The sequence below is a fragment of the Rattus norvegicus genome, chromosome 12, assembly GCF_036323735.1.
Source record: "Rattus norvegicus strain BN/NHsdMcwi chromosome 12, GRCr8, whole genome shotgun sequence".
NCBI lineage: Eukaryota > Metazoa > Chordata > Mammalia > Rodentia > Muridae > Rattus > Rattus norvegicus.
This window is the reverse complement of record NC_086030.1, coordinates 17,806,075-17,828,131: the sequence shown is the minus strand read 5'-3', so window position 1 is coordinate 17,828,131 and position 22,057 is coordinate 17,806,075. Positions and strand designations below refer to the sequence as shown.

At 46.4% G+C, this 22,057-nt stretch overlaps 1 protein-coding gene across 4 annotated transcripts in view; it reads left to right on the top strand.

The window, feature by feature from the left end:
* Positions 1-22,057, top strand: part of Sdk1 (sidekick cell adhesion molecule 1) — a 986,485-nt gene that overhangs the window by 649,783 nt on the left and 314,645 nt on the right. The window contains exon 1 of one of the 4 annotated variants that reach the window (XM_063271862.1): positions 20,663-21,553. The exons of the other annotated variants lie outside the window; for them this stretch is intronic. The gene's annotated coding sequence lies outside the window, so the exon portion shown is untranslated. Of the gene's footprint in view, positions 1-20,662; positions 21,554-22,057 lie in introns of those variants that run through there. 4 annotated transcript variants of the gene reach the window in all.

Here is a 22,057-nt window from a genome sequence, read left to right as displayed (position 1 = left end):
CTAGTGTCGCTGTGTGTGTGTGTGTGTGTGTGTGTGTGTGTGTGTGTGTCTGTGTCTGTGTCTGTGTGTGTGTGTGTGTGTGTGTGTGTGTGTGTGTGTGTGTGTGAAGGCATGGCTTATGAAGATAAGTGTGCATGTATCTGTACAGTGTTTACATGCATTCATGCACATGCATGTGTACACCTGTGCACACATGTGAGCAAGCTTGTTATGTGCACATGTATATGTCCACACCTGGATAGGTGTTTATATGCACAAGAATGGTCTCACCTTCACCCTGGTTTTATTCATAAGACACTCATGTTCCAAATTTTGTCACTGTCGAATGGCTGTCCACTAACTCCAGTTGTCTACTGCTTTCTTGGTGTGGGACTGGTTTCCACGGGCTTTTTACATTAAAGCACATGTGGCATGCCTGTCTTCTTTCTAGAATGTTTTCCAGCACCTCCTAACTGTCCTCTTTGCTTCTCTGGAGCTTGGTCCTCCATCGTAAATTTCTTCCTTGGATTTCGCCCCAGGTCTCCCATGCTTTGTAGCATGGACAGGGTGCATGCCAGTTGCTTTTCGTACCGCTGTGGTGGTATATTTAACAGAAGCAGTAGAAGGAAGGAAGGAATTCAGGCAAGCAGGCTGGCTCAAAATTCAACAGCGTAGGCCATCATGGAAGCGGGAGCTGGAAGCGGCTGCTCACATTGCATCCGCGGTCAGGAAGCAGAGAGAGGTGAGTGCTGGGTTCAGCCGCCTTCCATTTGCTCAGGTCATAACTCCAGACCATGGAATACTGCTACTCACATTCAATCAACCCAACTATCCTCTCATCGACAGAATCTGTTTCCATGACAACTCTAAATCTACCCCCTCCAGTTCGTGAAATTAATCATCACAGGTGTGTGATTATTTATTTTGCTATGTGGATAAACCAAGCATCTTTCGATTCTTCCTTTGCGTGTGTGTGTGTGTGTGTGTGTGTGTGTGTGTATGTGTGTGTGTGTGTATGAGTATTTGTGTGAGTATTTGTGTGTGAGAGTGTGTGTGATACTATATAAAACATTAAATTTTTAATTTTAACAGCAAAAAATGGAACGTAATCTGTAATCCCAGTACCTAAGAAATTGAGGCAGGGGGATTATGCACTTTGAGGGCAGCCTGTGCTATACCACAAGACCCTGTCTGTAAAAGGAATCTGATTGCCTTAGGCATTTCCTTGGAGTTACCAGCCGGGCGGTGGCCACACCCATGCCCCCACCCAGTGTCAGCACCTGCTGCCCGCTGCTCTGCTTCCCTTTCTTTGATAAACGTCATCATTGAAGTGACAAGCCAGACTCTGTCTGTGGTGGCACAGTAAGAGTGGGCACTGCTCAGAGAAGAGGACGCACACACAGGAAAAGCAGCTACAGAGCAATGTGACAGTGTTCTAACAGCCCAGACTGTTCATGGACCTGTGTCTTCAGCCTGCTGGCTCCTGCTGTGTATCTAATGTGTGCTGCGGAGCAGCAGGGACCTCACTGTAGGACCGTAGGGCAATGAGGACACAGGGCCCAGGGAAGGTCTGGACCCAAGAGAGGCTCCTGTAGGTGGAGTGCCCACCCTGAGCCCCACCAAGTGGAGACTACACTGGTACACTGGCACATCCCATCGTCTGCCGCCAGCCAACTCTGTATCCACGGTGCAGTCAACTCAGTGCGTTGCATAGAAGCTTCTCTTAAAGGGCAGTGTTCTGCTGCTTAGCCCCATTGGTAAAGCACCAGCAGTCTCTCCCTCTAAGTACTCCAGCAACCGGCCATCTCAGACTCTCACCATACCTGAGCTTCTATAGTAAGTGTGTATAGTGTATGTGTGTGCACGCATCTCTGTAAACAGGTACACGTGCAAGTGTGTTCATTGAGAGGCCAGAGGTCAACCTCATTGGGCATCTTCAGTGTCACCCACCCTGTTTTGTGAAGCAGGGTCTCTTGCTGGGACCTGGAGCTTGAGGATTAGCCTAGGCAAGCTGGCCAGTGAGCTCTGGGGATCTACCTGGCCCCACCTCCCCAGTGCTCAAGTTACGAGCAAATGTTACCTTGCAAGCACTTTACTGATTTAGCCCATCTCACCAGCTCACAGACAGACAGACAGACACATACACACACACACACATATATACAGGCACACACACAAACATACACACACATACACAAACATACAACCACACACACAAACACACAAGCACACACACAAACACACACATACACAAACACACAACTACACACACAAACACACAAACACACACAAACACACACATACACACACACACACAAGCACAGAGAGACAAGAGACAGACAGACACAGTGACAAACAGGCAGGGAGGCAGGCAGGCAGACAGACAGATACTTGTAGAGATTCATTTATTTTGTATATATCTCCTGGGGAGAAGGAACCAGGAAAGAGCAATATTCTTGGGACAGAGGAGGGACACAGGAAGGAAAGAAACCCCGCGGAGGAGCCACATTTGACAGAAGTGGCATGAGCTCAATCTGCCAATGCAGCATGGTGGACTCCAGCATGGAGCGTGCAGGAGGATTGCTGTAGGTTCAAAGCTGGTCTGAACTACACAGTGAGGTTGAGGCTAGCCTTGGCGATGATGTTAGACCCGTGTCTCAAAAAGAAACGAGGGCTCAGTCAGAATAGCGGCTGTTGTGTAAGCACGAGGACCCAAATCTAGGTGGTTAGCACCCATGTAAAAGCTGGGCAAGCTGGGGTCCTATCACCTCAAGAGGAGGAAAGCAGTCCCGGGTGCTCATTGGTTGGCCATCATAGCCAAAGTCAGTGATTGGTCGACTGTCATAGCCAAAGTCAGTGCACCCTATGTCCAGTAAAACACCCTGACTGATGGGCCCACAGTGAAGAGTAATAGAAAAAGACACCTGACCTCTTATTCTGGCCTCCACATGTGCATATGTTGGCATATGCACATATTATATGCACACAGTATGTGCACGCATGCAAACACATATACACACATACACCCCACAAACTCTGCACTTCCAGCTTCCCTCTGTGTCTGGGAGCTGCCATGGTCCGTGTGCTTTGGTCTCGAGCCGACCCTCAGGTGGTGGTGGTATAGTCTGGATAAGAGTGCCCCTCAAAGGCTTGAAAAGGCTCCAGCGTTGGAGACTCACATCCTAGCTGCTGATGCTCAGGGCAGTGATGGGGTCATGAGGGTTCTGACCTGGTTGGTTGATTAGTCCCTTAATGGATCCATAGATTCATGATTATTGGGAGGGAGGTGGTGGACCCTAAGCCTGGTGGGAGAACTTAGGTCACCTGAGGCTTGCCTCTAAAGTGTGGCAAGCATCTCCATACTCCTTTATCCCTGCCTCCTGGCTGCCGAGAGATGAATGTTTCTTTTTTTCCATGCTTACACTGTGATGATCTAGACCACGGGCCAAAATGTCTGAAGTCTTGAGCAACAGCGACAGAAGAATTCTTCCTCCCTTAATGTTTCCTGTGAAACTTTGTCCTGTGCCGATAGCCTAACTTAGACAGAGCTACTCCAGGCTATCCCTGCTCTGGCCCTAACACAGGGCCAGACAGATAGCAAGTCCCCGTGAACGAACAGGACCTCCATCAGGTAGAATTCTTTCTAAGGATAAAGGAAGATCCATTCTCTTCGTAAGAAAATTCTAAAACTTACTACTCCCCAGGATGCTCTGCGATTAAAGCACCCTCTCTCCCTTGCGTGGTCTGCGGTTTTGTCAGCCCATCCCCTGGGCTTGCTTTAGTGAGGGCCCTCTTTAAACCTTAAACAGCCCCTTTCGGGTAAAAGTTAAACGCGGGATGGCTGCAGCACACAGCCTTGAGCACAAATCACGTGCACGAGGATTATTATTTCTCGGCAACCTCCCTACCTAGGGGAGTGAGCAGAAGGGGCTAAGGACTATGCTCATTTAAAATGAACAAGAATAGTGCAAATGGGTGTCTGAAAGACTGTCTGAAAGAATTGTTACCTGTTTGGTGATGGTGATGTGGAATCCTGTTTATTTGCAGGGACAGAAAGGGGGGAGGAGCCAGTGTGTGAATAGCCCCCTGTGGGGTGCTGCATCAGCAGGCTCTGCTTTTTCCCCTGGAATGTGCAAGCTCTGCGCTCATCCCTGGGCCAGTGGAGCTTTAGTAAAGAGAGGGCCTGTGCATTCAAAGAGAGAAAACAAAAGCAGAGGGTTCTGCCCACCACTGTCTGTAAAGGCTCTCCGAGTTGGGGAATCCGCATGCGTAGGGAAAAAACAGCAAACACGGCCAAGCTGGCCACTGGGCCATCATCCAGAAAAGCCGCTTCCCGAGAGTTCTGAGATCCACTCACACTCCTGACGTCACTGAGCACTGAGTGGTGTGAGATGCGACACAGGTGTGTTAGGTTAAACACTTCCCTTGCTCTCCAGAAGCATTCGCAGCTCATGAGGAAGGCTGCTTCCGGCCGGGGGCCTGTTTCTCTTTGTGTTTTTATTTAAAAACGTTTTTAATGTTTTTTAAATATTTATTTATATGTGTTTATGTGCCTGTGGAGGTCTGAGGACAGCTTGCTGGAGCTGTTTCCAGCCTTCTACTTTGTGACTCCCAGGACTGACATGGGTTGTCCGGCTTGGTAGAAGTCACCTTTACCCACTGGGCTGTGACACTGGCAGCCCTATTTTTAATTTCTTGTGAGTGTGTGTTTAGGTGTGTGTTCTTGGCGTGGGTACTGTGAATGCATGTGTGTACCCTTATATGTGAAGGCTGTGGGACAGTTTTAGGTGTTGTCCCTCAGGTGACATACACCTTGTTCTTTGGGGATAGGGTCTCTAATTGTCCTGGAACTCCTCAAGTAAGCAAACTGGTTGGCCAGCCAGTCCCAAAGGATTCAACATGTCTCCTCTACCTTTCCAGGACGGTGATCACAGGCCCAGGTCACCATGCCCCACTTTCAATGAGTTTTAATGTGTTCCATAGCTCAAGCTTTAGAGCTCACACTAGTGTGGCGAGTTCTTTAAGGACCGAGTCAACTCCCCAGTCCCCGCATCTGTTTCTTACACAAAAGTCATGTAGGTTCAGGGTGGGCGGAGTGGATGTGGGCATTCCCCACTGCCCTGTGAGTCATTTCAGTCAGTTCCCAGAATGCCACTGAGTCACCTGTTTGGCCTTTCTGCCTGGATACCTGAAGACTAGTCTTTCCTTCTTTCTTTCTTCTTCTTTTTTTTTGTCTCCATCATAATCAATTATCCAGAAAAATCGATTATTCGGGCCGTTAACTCTCCAATTAGTCTGGATAATCGACATGCTATTGTGCCCCATAAACAGCACACACTGAGGAGCCTGGCAGCCTTCTTCTCGGAGCTCTCTGGAGCGTCTCTCGGGTCCACTGGCCTGCCATTGGCTCCCACTTTCCGCTGTCTCACGTAGGTGTGACGCAAGGCTTTTCCAGACCGAACCGCCCTGTTCTACATTCCCAGCCCTGAATTTTATGCGTACTTGAGCGGCCCAGCCAGGGGATTTCTAGAAAGTCTCTCTTTTCTCTATGTGCATGCAGCAACACACATGCACACGTGTGGGGATGCATGTGGAGGTCAAAAGACAACCTCAGCTGTCATTTCTTAGATGCTAGATACCTTGCGTTTTGACATAAAGTCTCACTCAGGGACCTGGAACTAGGAAGAGTCTGACACAACACATTTAATGCATGTGTTCCAGCTCCCCTCATGCTGCCCATGGCATTGCAATGCATAATTCACCATGCCTCATCATAACGAGAGCAAGTCGCTACTGTAGTGTGGTGTAGTGTGTGTGTGTGTGTGTGTGTGTGTGTGTATGTGTGTATGTGTGTATGTGTGTGCATGTGTGGTGTGTGGTCTGTGTGGGTGGTATAATGTGTGTGTGTGGGGTATGGTCTATGTGTGTATGTGGTGTCTGCATGTGTGGTATGTATGTGTGTAGAGTGTCTGTGGTGTGTACACATGTGTAGTGTGTGGTCTGTGAGTGGTCTGTGTGCATGTGGTGTGGTATGTACATGTGTGGTGTGTGGTCTGTGTGTAGTCTGTGTGTGTGTTATGGATGTGTGTAGAGTCTGTGTGGTGTGTGTGCATGTGTGGTGTGTGTGGTATATATAGTGTCTGTGTGGTATGTGTGTAATGTATGTGTAGTGTCTGTGGTATGTGTGTGTGATGTATATGAGTGTGTGTGTGTGTGTGTGTGATGTATGAATGTTGTGGTATATGTCAGTATGTTTGTGCATAGTAGACATGAGTATGTATATGTAATATATATGAGTGTATTTATGTGGTGTGTGTGTGCTGTATATCTATGTGGTGTGTGTACATGTGTGCTGTGTGTAGTATATATAGTGTCTGTAGTTTGTGTGGTGTGTGTATGATGTACTTGAGTGTGTGTAATTGTGTGAATGTGTATGGTATTTATGAGTATATTTGTGCATGGTGTACATGAGTGTGTGTGTGTTATGTATGGTGTATATGTATGGTATGTGTATATGTATGATAAATATGTATGGTATAGATGGTATGTATGGTATGTATGTATGATGTCTATGTATGATGTGTATGTATAGTGTAGGTGGTATGTATGGTGTGTGTATGATGTATATGTATGATGTTTATGTATAGTGTATGTAGTATGTATGGTGTGTGTTTATGATATGTATGTATAGTGTAGGTGGTGTGTATGGTGTGTGTATGATGTGTATGTATGGTATAGATGGTATATATGTGTGTGTGTATGATGGGTATGTATGGTATAGATGGTATGTATGGTGTGTGTATGATGTGTATGTATGGTATAGATGGTATGTATGGTGTGTGTGTATGACGTGTATGTATGGTATAGATGGTATATATGTGTGTGTGTATGATGTGTATGTATGGTATAGATGGTATGTATGGTGTGTGTATGATGTGTATGTATGGTATAGATGGTATGTATGGTGTGTGTGTATGACGTGTATGTATGGTATAGATGGTATGTATGTGTGTGTGTATAATGTGTATGTATGGTATAGATGGTATGTATGGTGTGTGTGTATGATGTGTATGTATAGTATGGATGGTATGTATGGTGTGTGTATGACATGTATGTATGGCATAGATGGTATGTATGGTGTATGTGTTGTATGTGTATGTTTTATTGCGCTTGTCATTTCCTTTCCTGCTTTCACATTTTTCTCTTTCTTTTTGGCTTCATGTCAAATGACTTAAGTGTCCACTTAAATATTCTGCTTCCTGAGACTGAAGAAGAGGAACAGGCCATCATTGCTCTGTCAAAACCTCAGGGAAGGAGTGAGGAGGCACTGGATACCAGCACTTGGCACTCTTGTAGCGTTCAGGTCCCAAGACCCACTCGGGTGGCTCACAACTGCTTGGGTCACCAACTCCAAGGGAGCCGCTGCCCTCTTCTGGAGTTTTCAGGAACCTGTTGTCACGTGTGTGTACCTGCATAGACACAGAAACATACACACGATTTAAAATACATTTTAAAATATTTTTGACTCATGATTCACTGGGTAAAGTGTAAGAAAAAGGACCTGAATTCCAACCCTCCCCCCAGAACCCATGTTGGCTGAGGTCAGCAGAATAGCATGTGCCTTCAGTCTGACTGCCCCAGGAGACCAGGCAGGTAGATCTCTGTAAGTTCAAGGACAGCCTATTCTACCTAGGAAACTCCCAGCCAGCCAAGACTACACAGTGAGACCCTCCAAACGAGCAAACTGACTGCACACAGCAGGCTTTGGACTGCTCACGTAATGTCTGTGCTGCCCAGGCAGAGCTGAGAGGCTCTCGGGACACACTCACCAGCCAGTCTAGAGGAACCGGCAAGAGCCAAGGTCAGGAAGAGACTCTACAAAAAGTACATCTGAGCAGGAAGTCAGCCCAGTGGGGGTAAAGCGCCTACCATGCAACTGTGAGGAGCTCAGATCGAATTCCATGTAAAGCAAAGCTGTTGCAGTCTAGATAAAGACCCAAGAGTCCCCAGAAACCATAAGGCCAGCTAACCTGGCCACCCAGAGGCAAACAACAGGAGACCCTACCAAAAAAGTGGAAGAAAACTGTCACCTAAAGTGTTCTTTGACCTACACATGCACACACACACACACACACACACACTGAGACACGTGTGTGTGTCCCTATTCACACACCTGAAGACATAGGCTCACACACACACACACATATATACACACACGTACACACATACATACACATTAAAAGATGAAAGATAGAAAGCAATTGAAAAGGATATTTGATGCTGATCTCTGGCCTTCCCATGCACACTCATATCCGTCCATACATGCACACATAAACATTCACACGTGCATATAAAAATGGGGTGTGTGTGTGAAGGAATGTGTAAACACACATGCATGCAAGGATCTGCGATGGAGGCCCAGCGGTGCAGCAGAAATGAGGAAACGCTCAGTGAGCACTGCTGAGCTCCTGGAATTTGGGAATGGCTGCCTGACACTGCTTCAGTCTGATTTCATAGATAATTTTTTTATTTTATTTTTTTTACAAGGAACACCAGAGTGACTAAGGCAGGAAGTTCAGAGCCTTACTCTTGCCCGATTCTTAGTTCAAAATGATTTTTTGCTTGAGGACAGAGCATCGGGTATCTGTGACAGCCACGGTGACAGGAAGCTACGAATCTGCTCCAGCAGGACTCTAGAGGAGCCAGCCCAGCCTACTGGGTAATTACAAGCTAAATGGAATGTTGAGAAACGTCCACACGATTTGATAGGGTAACTTACTTTTTTTTTTTTTTTGGAGAATTTAAATGAGATCTCTGCCATCATTTGAACTTTGAAAGAGAAATCTTTTGAAAAGGGTGTTTTATGTGGCTGAGTGACTGGCGAGATTGAACTCGGCTCGTGTGGGTGTTGATAACGCGGACGCAGCTGTCAGACTCGCATCATACGCCATTCTTCAGCCAAGCTAGCGAGGCGCATTTCTCTTAGAAATCTCAACAACTGCTGATTACGGATATTTGGAGATCTTGTGCCTGAGAGCTTGGGACCAGCCCTGAGGAGCACAAAGACTCTGGCATGGTCCAGACAGCGGTTTCCATAGGACTGAACAGGAAGGAATCAATGGAGGGTTAGCCAGGGGATGCAGCGTTCAAACTCCCGTCCTTCTCTCCAGTCGTTCAGCAAAGCAAACTGGTTGTGAAGCTGTAAGAAGACTTCTATGAAGCCGAGGGAATCTTTTGGTGGAATGCGGCAGAGAGCACGTGTGTGCAGACCAATAATTCCGTGATTAATTTTGGATCGTCAGCTTGACAGAATCCAGAGTTGTCTGGAAGACAGACAGGCTCTGGACATCTTGTGAGGAATTATTTAGATTAGGCTAATTAAATTGGGAAGGCTCACCTCAACTGTGGACAGCATCATTCTGTGACTGCATAAAAAGGAGCTAGCAGGCTGAGCACTGGCCTTCATCCCATACAAGATGATACCACCTGCCTGTGCTCCTGCTGAGGTGACTTTTCCACCAGAACTATGAGCCAAAATAACCCCTTCCTTCCCCGAGTCACTTTTGTGTGATCGTTTGTCACAACAAGATGAGTAGCAAGTGCTCCCTGTGAGCCAACTCCAGTTGTTATGGAAATCCATACAGCCCTCGAGAGCTTGGCACTGGGTACACCCCCACTGGTCAGCTCTCCCACACTGCCTGCCTCCTGCCCAGAGTGCAGCCATCAAAAGCCTGGCCTGGCAGGGTCACACTGCAGAGAACACTCATTCTGTAGATAATTGACTTTATTTTTTCTCTTTACTTTGCAGCCTACTGTTTGTTCACGCCTTGATTCTTTACCACTTCCGCTGCAAGGGAAGCCAGATTAAACTCTCAGAAGTCGATCACGTTACTTCTTAGCACTTTGTAGAAAGGGGGATTATTTCATTGCTGGCTGCGCTTGTCTTAGCAGACGATGGAAAATTGACTGCTCGTGTGTGACAGCGAATCAGTCACTTTAAGCAGCTTGTAGGTAAGGGTTAACATGGTCTCAAATAATTACTTAGTGACTAGCTAGGCATTATTCATATTTGCCTGTATTACACCCTTTGCCTCTGTGTGTACATTTGGATTCTGTTTCTAGGAAATACATTCAACAGCAGTTTCTTTGCAGAATAATCGTCTATTAGACTGAACTGACAGTATTCCTTCCACGTACTTATATTTAGTATGTATTCTAACCTTCATGTTAACTTCTGTCTGATAGAACAGGGGGGTTATGAAGGAATGGATGAAACTATGGCTGGAGGAGATAGGTGATATTTAGATAGATAGATAGATAGATAGATAGATAGATAGATAGATAGATAGATCGATCCATCTATACAGACAGACATATGGACAGACAGACAGACATTGATTGATAGACCAATGGACAGATGGATGGACAGATGACAGGTGGAAAGTAAGAGATAGATAGATAGATAGATAGATAGATAGATAGATAGATAGATGATAGATGATAGATAGATAGATAGATAGATAGATATATACATTAATGGATGTATGGATAGATGAACAGACATACAGATGGATAGATGGATGGATGGATGGATGGATGGATGGATGGATGGATGGATGGATGGACAGATGGATGGATGGGCACATAATAGATAGGTGCATACATTCATACATATATACATATATACATATATATACTGATGAATGGATGTATGGGTGGAAGAAGATGATGGATAGATATAAAGATACATACACACAGATGGATGTATGGAGATATGGAGATTGATAATAGATTAATAGATATATACATGATTAGATAGACACACATATTGATGGATGGATAGATGGACAAACACATAGATGGATGAAAGGAGGGAGATAGATATAGATAGATACATGCATACATACATTGACAGATGGATGGATGGGCAGATATACAGATGGATAGATAGATGATTGATGGATGAACAGATAGACAGATGGATAAATGGATGGATGAACAGATAGACAGATAGATGATAAATGGATGGATGGATGGATGGACAGATAGACAAATGGATAAATGAATGAATAGATGGATGGATGGATGATAGACAGATGGGTACATAGTAGATAGATAGATACATACATACCACACATGCACACACACACATACACTCTGATGACTAGATGGATGGATGGATGAATAGAAGAAGGAGATAAATAGATGATAGATTAATACATACATATACTTACAGCACGGATGCACACATGGTTAGATAGATACATATATACATATGCATACATCGAAGGTGAGTAGATGGATAGAAAGAGGGACATACATACATATATTGATGGATGGATGGATAAATGGATGGATGGATAGACTGATTGATAGATAGATATTAGATATATAGACAGATGATAGGTAAGTAGGTAAATTTCAAACAGATGAATAGATACAATTGCATAATTGAGAAATCTTTAGACAGCAGATAGAAGGACAGATTATTTAACTTCTACATTCAGTTCCTGAATTAGAGATCGCTGCAGATTGACTGTGTAAATTAACTCATTGTGACTCATTGTGCCCAGGCCCCTTACAACATTCACTACTTAGATGACTCTCCCAGGCCCTGAGGCTTACAAACTAAAGCAGATCTCCGAAGTCTCTGGCCTCACCCTTACCAAACTAATCATAACATAAGTGGTTGTTTTCATTGCATAGATCCTGAGCTATTATAAAATACGGATATCCTGTCCATTTCCTGGATACACGCTTTCACATTACTTCTGAATCTGACCTAGCAATAAGTGAAAATGCGTCGTGTGCAGTCGAGTTTCAGTTTTTACCATTGCTTTGTAGGCAAGTGGCTCCGTTTTCAAGTCAGCATGCATCCAGCCAATGACTCTTACTTCCCTGACTTCTGGCTGACATGATGATGACACTCCCACGTCACATGAGTTGGTGTCCTAGCACAAATGGAAAATAGCTTTGTGGTGAGGACAGGAAGATGCCTGAGACAGAATTCCCAAGGCTGTGACCAAGAGCATTGTGGGAGCTCCAAGGACAGCATGTCGCCATGCTTAGGGCAGAAGCATAGGGAAGTCAGCTGTCAGAATGACCAAAGCATGGGCCGAGTTCGTGATGAGAAAGTTGGGGGTCAGGGGGTCAGGAAATCATGGCTTATGTCTGATCAAAGCCAGATGCACCTTCATCAGAGCTATGTCTATGCAACCAATTGTCCACTCAAAACCCCAAGTCACTTCTTCCCTTTACGAGCTCTTAATGGTGAAGATTTTGCTTTCTAACAGACGTCTGTGAAATTCCTGCTGGGGGCTGGAGAGATGGCCCAGTTGATAACTTGCCTATTGCCCAGCATGAGGACCTGAGTTTGGATCCCTAGCACCCACTTAAAACTCAGCTGTGGCAGTATGCATCTGGACGCTTTGTGCTGGAGACAGAAAGTTCCTGAAGCTGATTGGCCGGACAGCCTAGCCAATCACTCCAAACAGGAGGATGTTTTAGTTACTGATCTGTAATTATGAAGAGTCGCCATGACCAAGGAGGCATGACAAAAGAAAGCATCTAATTGGGGACTTGCTTACAGTTTCAGAAGATGAGTCCATGACCGTCCTAGTGAGGAGCCTGGCAACCAGCAGGCAGGCATGGCACTGGAGGAGTAGTGGAAAGCTAACTGGGAATGGTGTGGGCTTTCCAAACCTCAAAGTCTGCCCCCAGGAGCATGCTTTCCTCAACAATGCCATGCCTCCTAATTCTTCTTATACAGCCCCAGCAACTGGGAATCAAGCATTCAAGTGTATGAGCCTAGGAGGGTCATTCCCATTCAAATTGCCACAGAGACCCAAAACTAAGCAGATAATGATTGGGGAAAACACCCATGAGTGATTTCTGTCCTTCACAAGTACATGTGCATACACATGAGCAAGTACCCACATGCACATAGCCCACATGAACACACACACACACACACACACACACACACACACACACACACACACACTCCTCTGCTGCTTATAAATATCTAGAGCTCTGAGCTCTGCCTGCATGCACACACAGAGGGCGCCCTGTACATGCGGCTGGGAATACCCTATAGGAAGAAGAGAAGATTCTGTGAACACTCAGAAGAACAGGGGCAGCTTCTTTTGGAACTGCACTTTTCCATTTCGGGCCCTAGAAACTCAATATTGGGGCCCGTGTGGAACTCACAATTAGTAGAAGCCCTGTCTAAGCAGAGATGACATAGAAACTTTTCCTCTGCCTTCCTGACCCAGATTCAACAGAGCCATGTCAACTATGTGTCCTCTACCTTATCTCCTCAGTGGAGACCCACAGTCACCCATTCCAGCCTGTAAGATATGACTCTGAGTAAAGAGCTCTCCCAGAAACCTTCCTTTCTTCTTTTCCAGACGACAATCTGACATAGCCCAGGCTGACCTTGAACTCACTATGTGATGGAGGAGGACCTTGAGCTCCTGATCCTCTCGCTTCCACCTCCTAAGTGCTAGTATTCTGCCATGTGCAGAGCCACGGTCAGAGACAGCTTCCTTTTCTTGTTGGCTGGTTTCTCTTTTTACAGCTCTTCACACATAGTTTCTCACACCCTGCCTCCATGCACACATTCATAGCATTCACGGGGCTGTGTCCCCCACTTTGAAGATAGATCTGTTAGCACAGACTTACTCTTCTCTCTGTTATTATTTCAACACTCAATGCAATCATCATTAGCCCATTAACTTGCAACCACCCTATCATTGCTAATATAATGACTATTAACTAAGTATGAATAATGCATGCTATCACTAATATAATTACTATTATTAACTATATCCTATCTCACATAATTCATTGGCGTGCTTCATCTCCCTCTGCTTCCTTTCACCTTATTCCCACACTGCACCACCAGCAAAATGACTAGCTCTTTGCTTACGGGAAGAGCCAGGCCTCTGTGTGCGCTATAAGGAATGTCTGTCATCGGCCAATGAGCAGTTGTGTCCTCTACAAGGGGGAGGCCTGGGGTGAGTGGCCAGCTTTGTGGGTCATGTGGCCACAGTTCTTCAAGTGTAGCATTCTTCAAGTCAGATTCTCAGGCGCTGAGGAGATGGCTCTGGTGGTAGAATGCTTATTGACCAAGTATAAGGGCCTGAGTTCAGTTCCCTTGCACTCATGGGAAGGTCAGGCACATGTCCATAACCCAGCCCTGGGAAGGGAGAGACAGGTGGACCTTCAGAGCTCATTGCCCGGCCAGCCTAGCCGTAAGCTCAGTTTCAACGAGAGACCATGTCTCAAACACCAAAGCAGAGGGTAGAGGAAGACACCTGACATGGAGCTCTGGCCTTCACAGTGACACGCAGGTACACATTCACTCACGTGTGCACAGACGCAAATCAAATTCTCACCTTTGTGGATGTTGTGGGACCCGCCTCGTGTCATAGACTGTCAGAGACAGCTGTCTCCCTCCCACCCAACACAACAGTTGGCAGATAGGGAGCCCAGTGGAGTTGCCTTCTTATTCTTTCTGAGAAAGGCTTAGGCTAAAATGTTGACGATATCCTAGCGGATCCATATGTTTCTTGTTGGTGTGACAAAACACCCAATAAGAAGCAACTTTATGGCAGAAGGGTTTGTTCTGTCTCCCAGTTTGAGTGTGCAATCTGTTGTGTCAAGGACGGCACTGCAGCAGAAGTGTGTGGCAGCTGGTCACATCACATCCAGTCAGTAACCAGACATTCATTTTCTCCTTTTTATTCTGTAGAGGACCCCAGCCCACGGGATGGTGCTGCCCACATTCAGACTGGGTCTTCCTACCTCAGTTAACCTAATCTAGACTCTCCCTCACAGTCATGCCCAGGGCTTTGTCCCCTAGTGGTTCCAGATTTTGTCAACATGGCCATCAGCATTAACCATCACACCAAGTGTTGACCAAAACATCATATCGTGTTTTATCCCTTTGGAGCTCCTTTGTGATGGACTGGCAGTGGTGAGCAGTCTCCAAGATACTGACTAATGGATTAATGCCATGTTCCCATGGGGGTCCTGTGTACCCGCTGTGTCTAAGGGACTTACAGTCTTTTTAGGGGCTGTAGAGTAGTCCACAAGGACCTACCTTACGTCAGAGACTGTGTCAGATGCTGCACTATACATATACTTCATGTCTCAGACATACCCTTGACCTCAGAGCATCATGGTTCTACAAGGCAAGGACCACCAGGGCAGACCAGGGCTCCTCTTGTCTGTGCCTCCACAGTGCTGAGCTTTCAGTCACTACACTTAGGGTTTTTATGTGGTTCCTGGGGAGGCGGAATTCTAGTCCTCACGATTGCCAGGCAAGCACTTTACTGACAGAGCCATCTCCCCAGCTTCTGCACTTCGCATTTTAAGCGCCTAAGTGGAAAAGTCGCAGAAGGCAGGTGTCAAGTAAATGGCCAACTTGGGCTGAGGATGGAGCTGGGGAGTTAGCACCTCACAGTGGTTCTCAGTAGCCAGGAGTGGGATGGCTCAAGAGAGAGCTCTCCTCTGAGGAAGTGTGTGGAGGGCACAGCATGGGTAGGTGCAGGCGAGGATAAATAAATAACAGAAAGCAATAGAGGACAAGTGCCAGGCAGGACGTGTCAAGGACAGAAGCAGCCAGTCCACCGTCATTTCATGAAGAGAGAGGCCGCTTGAATTTGAGTGCTCAGAGGCTTTTGATAATATATAACTGGAGGGTTCTCTCAGCACTACTCTGAGGCACTGTGGGCATAAAAATGAATGCACGTCACTGCTGCCCTCCAAAGAGTACCAACAGACAAACAGGTGAGTTGTAAACAACAGCACGGTGGGAAGTGAGTTCATTTGCTTTCATGTGCATATACACGTATGTGTACTTGTTTCTGTGTACACAGGTGCGTAAGTGTGGGGCATCACGTGCACATAGGTGTGTGCACATGTGTTGAGGCCAGAGAACAACTTTGGGTGTCATCGCTCAGGTACCGTCCACCTTTTCTTAGAGACATTGTTTGTCACTGGCTCAGAGCTCATAGGCTAGGCTGTCTAGCCAGCAAGCTCCTGGGTTACCTGTCTGCACCTCCCCAGTACAAACATACATCACAATCATACCTCACCACAGCCAGCCTTTTACACTTCAGTTCTGAGGACAGACTCAGGCTGCCATGCCCATGCAGCGAATGCTTCGTTGACTGAACCATCTCCCCGGCCTCCAGAGTTCATTTCTGCTCTTACTGCAAATGAATTAAATGTTAATTGTAGAGATATCAGAAAACAGATAAGACGTGTGGTGGCTGACACTTTTATACATGGTTCATACCAGTAAAAATAAACATTCTAACGGAAACCAGACCGTATTACACAAACTACAGATATTTTCTTGTTTATATCGTACCAACTGTGTTGAAAATCTCTCTCTTAGTCTGTTGTTACTGTAATGAATATCCAAGGCTGGGAACTTGCAAAAACATGAGGTTTAATTAGCTCACAATTTTGGAGAACGAAAGGTCCCTCCCTGAGCTGTGCCAGCTCATGGCAGTGGCAGATCATGTGTGTGTGTGTGTGTGTGTGTGTGTATGTGTGTGTGCAAGTGTGTGTGCAAGTGTGTGTATGTGTGCAAGTGTGTATGTGTGTGTGTGTGTGTATGTGTGTGAGAGAGAGAGAGAGACCATGTGACTACACAGAAGCTGAGCCAGGGGAGAGGCCGGCAGTGATTTTTGTCTAGGACCCACCTCTTAAAGGTGTCATCTCAACACTGCCATCCTGAGGACCAAGGTCTTGCACACAAACATTTATAGGATGTGTACAAATCATACCCGAACTGCAGCAGTGTCTACTTAGATCCCTTCCCTGTCTGTATCTTCTCAAAGTCAACTTAGAACCATTCATGTCCAGATTTCCAATTATTGGACATTTTAATTATTCCTATATTCACCATTATACAAAAAAACCACAGCAAATGTCCTCAAAGCAACATCTACATATGTATGTGTGTGTATCTCTATATAGCATATGTGAAATTTACATGTTATATATTATATAAGACAGCTATAATTTTAATAGTTCCCAGAGGAGAATCCCTAAAGATTCAGAGTAAAAGTCATAGGTGCTCCTACAACCTTGGTAGTTTCATTATAAAATGAAAAGAAGGAGACTTATATAAGCAAAGGGAGTGTAGGGAATCAGTGTAGACCAGGAACAGAGGGTGTCGGGATTTTGAAGAAACTGGAAATAGTAACTCCCTGGAGCCTGGTACAATGACATTCCTGTCATTCCAGCCCTGAGGAGGCTGAGGTAAGAGGACTGAGAAGGTCAATGTCAGTGTTAGGTAAGCGAAGAGGGGGAAGGGAAGAAGAAAGAGGAGGAGAGAGAAAAGTAAGAGGAGGAGAGGAGAAGGAAGGGAGCTGGAGGGTGAGGAGGAGAAGGAAAAGGCAAGAGAGGGAGGGAGCTGGCCAAATGCAAATCACCTTCCCCTGTAGCTGGGGAGCCCCTGTGAGCCCCTTGGCTTCTCTCCTCTCCACCTCTCTTTTCCCTTTCTGTCTCACCCATCCTATTTTATTCACATCCGTAGCCACTAGACTCCGTTTTACAAGACCACGCAGCTTAGACACTGATGGCTGCCTCTGCCTTTTAGTAGAAGCTCTGGAAACTCTGAGGTGACTCTGAGAAGTGCCTGGCTATCTGTGGCAACTGCAGACTTGGGTTCTACACAGTGAGATGTCACACAGCCTGCTCAGGACAGTTGCCCGCTGCAAACCCAGTGCAGGGCATTGCTCCAGTTTATAACTTGACCGCTGCTGCAGAGGGACACTCCCACCAGGAACATCACAAGGGCTGGCAATGTCTGGGGTCTTCCTCTATCACTCTCCTCAGGGGCTCTCACTAACCCCAGAGTTTACCATTTCTGCTAGGCCTGCTCAGCAGGCCTCAAAGATCTGCTTGTCTCTACCTCCCTGACACCAGAATTCAGGCATGCACTCCGTGGAAGGCTTGGTCCTCATGCTTCCAAGACAAGACTTTACTCACTGGGCCAGCTCCCCAGCCCCTCTATTCTACTGTTTGACATAGAGGATTCCCATTTTTATTTGCTTCCTTTCAGTTAGTCTTTCTATTTGTCTGTGAAGCATGGACATTTTTGCTTGAGTTTGTATATTTGCTCTCCCTTTCTTGGTGTTCAGTAAGCTGTTGCTATTTGGTTTTACTTTTGATTTCAGACAAGTTCTTGTAATGTAATCCAACCTGGCCTTGAACTCCAAATCCCCCCCCCCCATCTTGCTGAGTACTCAAATTATGGTGTGTATCATAGTACCCAGCAGCAAATTTTTGGAGGTAGTTATGAGGATCAACTTGATAGGATCTGGAATCGCCTAGGAGACTAACTTACAGGCATGCTTATAATGGAGTCTCTACACTGTGTTGAGATGGGAAGACTTGCCTTAAGTGTGGGTGGCACCATTCCCTAGGCCAGAGTCCTGGATTAAATATAAAGTAGAAAATAAGCTAAGCACCAGCATCTGTCTCTCTCTGTATCTCCTGACTGTGGATGTGATGTGACCAGCTGCTTCATGGTCCTGATGGCAGATGCAGCGAGACCAGCTGTCTCATGCTCCTGCCGCCATGCCTTCCCACCATGATGGACTGTGCACCCTCGGACTGTGAGCCACGACCAACCCTTCTTTCCTCAAAGTGCTCTGTCAGGTGTTTTGTCACAGCAGCAGGAAAACAGACCAACATGATTCCCACATTACTTTTGAGCTGGGGGTGGGGGTCGGGGTGGGGGAAGAGGTCTACACAGTTCTTTTCCTTAGTTCGGTTTCCTTGGCTTCCTCTTCTACAATTGTTCTTGCCTTACATTCCATCTCCTTGGATCCGGCTTCTGCTTTGCTCTGCCTTTCCTCCCTAGACCTCACTTTATCTGTTTTCTCTCCATTCTAAAGAAAACTCTCCAGCAACTTCCCAGCCAAATCTACTGATCTGATTAAAACTCTGCTCTGTTCTTTGGGGGCTTCTGTTGCATTGTTAATTTTGCCAATTGTATTTCCATGTGAAAATGGCCGCTCCTGATGTCAGATTACTCCACTCAGAGTTGTATTAGCTCCTCTCCAATGTCCTGTTCCGTTCATGTTCCCTGATTCACCTGAATCAATTTGCTTTAGAAGCTTCTTGAAGTATTCTAGTTAAAAATAGGAAATATTTCTCTTTAATCTGATCTCGGACTCTTATTTAGTTAAGCACCTCCTTATCAGTATTTTGCTTGTATTTAATGAATGAACGAATGAATCATCAACATCTTTCAGAGTCTTGCTATATGTATAGTCCAGGTATGGCTCGAATTCTAGACTCCGCTGCTCCAGACCCCTGTGTATTGGGATTAGAAGTGTGCGCTACCACACGTGGCTCAGCTCCTTTGCTTTTCTGTTGCTATACTGTTGTAGCAACCCTAGTTATGTAAAATAAAAGGGGATTTATCGGGTCTAATGCTACTCCTCTGCACACCAGAGAAGCTGAGAACCTGGCAGCCATTCAGTCTAAGAACCAGGTGCATTGGCAATCCTAGTCAGGCACTGAAGGCCTAGAAGCTTCCAGAAGGGTCCCTGGCATTGCGTTTATATAGAAAGACCAAAGACGCTGAAGTCAGAAATCAACCAGCAGAGGCTCGAGCCCTAGGTGTGCTTGCTTGGAAAGCAAAAGGGTTTTTCACATGAGCACATCGCCCCCTCCAGCTACCTTCTGTCTATGCCACCACCTTTGTGGAGGGTCCTTGCCAGTTCTCTCTGGAAACACCACAGACCACAGAGGTGTGCTTCCTCAATCCCGGACATCTCTCAATCCAGTCCACCTAGCAATCAAGACCAGCTGTCTGTCACACAGGGCTACGGCAACTGTGGTCAGTGCTGGTAATTCTATTAGAGGAATAAAGAAATTCTTTGCACTTTTGTTTTAACAATCTAGAAGTCGCCGGAGCTCTGCCAGCATTCACTGAGTGGGGGGTGTCCCGAGAGGCCTCAGAGGTGGACGTCCTCAGGTCAGAAGCACTGGATAGGATGACCTGTTCCTCACAAGCCTTCCCAGCTTCTAGACAGGTCCATGTTTGGTCTCTCGGTGCCGCCTCTGCCACTCCCATAGACATTACAGAGTTCACCCTTCCCCTGGCCAGTGGTACACATGGCCTTCCCTTTAATTCCTGCCCTTGGGGGGCTACAGGGTTTGACCTTAGCCAATTCCCTGATTCCCCAAGGAGCCTTCTTTAGCAGTTGGGATTTCTTTCCTTTGAGCCTTACCTGTTCTGCCTGAGTCTCCTATGATGGTAGGAATCTTCACTTCATGTAGATGCAAATTACTTCTCTATTTCTCTATGTTTTGGGTGTTTCTATAGGGACTTAGGAAAAAGTACAAAATGGATGAGGTTCCAACTCATAGAAGTAAACATTTGATATGTGCCTATGTGGACTTGTGTGTGTGAAAGTGTGTGTGCATACATGTGCATGAGAGTCTCTCTCTCTCTCTCTCTCTCTCTCTCTCTGTCGGGGGCATTCATGTGTGCATGTGTACATGTGCATGAGAGAAAGAGACAGTGTGTGTGTGTGTGTGTGTGTGTGAATTCATGTGTAAGCACATGTGCATGAGAGACAGAGAGTGTGTGTGTGTGTGTGTGTGTGTGTGTGTGTGTGCATTCATGTTCGAGTACACGTGCATGCATACAAGGGTATATGCATGAGAGACAGAAAGAGCACATGTTCGTGCATGCATGTGTGTGTGCACACATGTGTTCGTACACGTGTGTTATGTCCCCATGCATGTAGAAGCCAGAAGTTGACATTGGTAGTTTTCCTCGCTTTCTTTCCTTTCTGTGTTTTGGAGACAGGGTCTCACAGGCAGGATAGCCAGGAAGTCCCAGGACCCTCCTGGCTCCACCCACCCCTATCTCAGCACTGAGATTATATAGTACTGATACACCCTTGGGTGCTACAGGTCTGAACTCCTGTCCTCATGCATGCCAGACACACACTTTACCTACATGGCTGTCTCCTCTGCTCTCTCGTTTTGTGCTCCCCATGGAGCAGCCCCAGAGAGGTATGTGTAAGCCACAGGGCTTAGCCTGTGGCTGGGGACTGAGGTGGTGAGTGATAGTGGAGTAAGAGATGATCCAGAGTCCAGGGAGACCCTTGGTAATCAGCGAAGTGTAAGGCAAAGTAGGGGGCAGAACTCAGACCCTGGGTTTCTGGACTGGCCACAGGGGTGGTGTCAGAGAACAGATTCCCATCACTCGTGTTGGGTAGATTGGTACTGGGCATGTGACTGGAGAGAGTGGCTGTCCTTCAAAACAATGTGGCCAAGGACATTGAGATAAGCAGATGGCCATGATGGAGTGGGTCCCTTGGGGTAACTCTGGCAGTGTGTGAGTAAGCTCCCTGCCAGATGACAAATGGGGCAAGGGGCTGGTGCCTGCAGTCCTTCCTCCGACTCCCTTCCATTGGAATTTGTCCCTGAGGGAGATAGAGACCGGAACCTGGCCACACACAAGTGTAGCAGCTGTCTGCAGAGGAACCGTCTGTGGCTGCGCTCATTTGGGAACCTCCAAAATGAAGTAATTAAAGCAAAAACCAAGGATTCGGGGGACACAGCTCGGTGTGTAAGGTGCTTTCTGAAAGGAGACAAGGAGACGCTGCCCTCTTTCTCTGGCTCACGGCGCCTGCGCAGTGCTGATTACTCTGTAGCGTTTCCAGGAGCCATCCCTCAGAGTTTTGGCATGTTAATTTTCAAGTTTACGAAGTGGCAGTAAAGATAATAATGGATTTCTTCACCCATTACCCTCCTCCTGTCTACCGTAATTCTCCCCACTTAAAATGTTTGTTTTCCTAGCTCCCGAATACGTGACAGGCGCGGGGCCAGCCCACACGGTAAATAACCCACTTCTCGGGCACTTCAAGTCTAGGATTCTCACTCTTCATTATGGTCACTGTAATTTTCCCCGGCTGGTAATACAAGGACATCAGCTGGCATCTCAGGAGTGCCACAACCTGCTAGATGCAGCCTCCTAAGCTGACTGGATGAAGGACAGCATCAGCTTGCTGTGAGTTTTTCCTGAGCT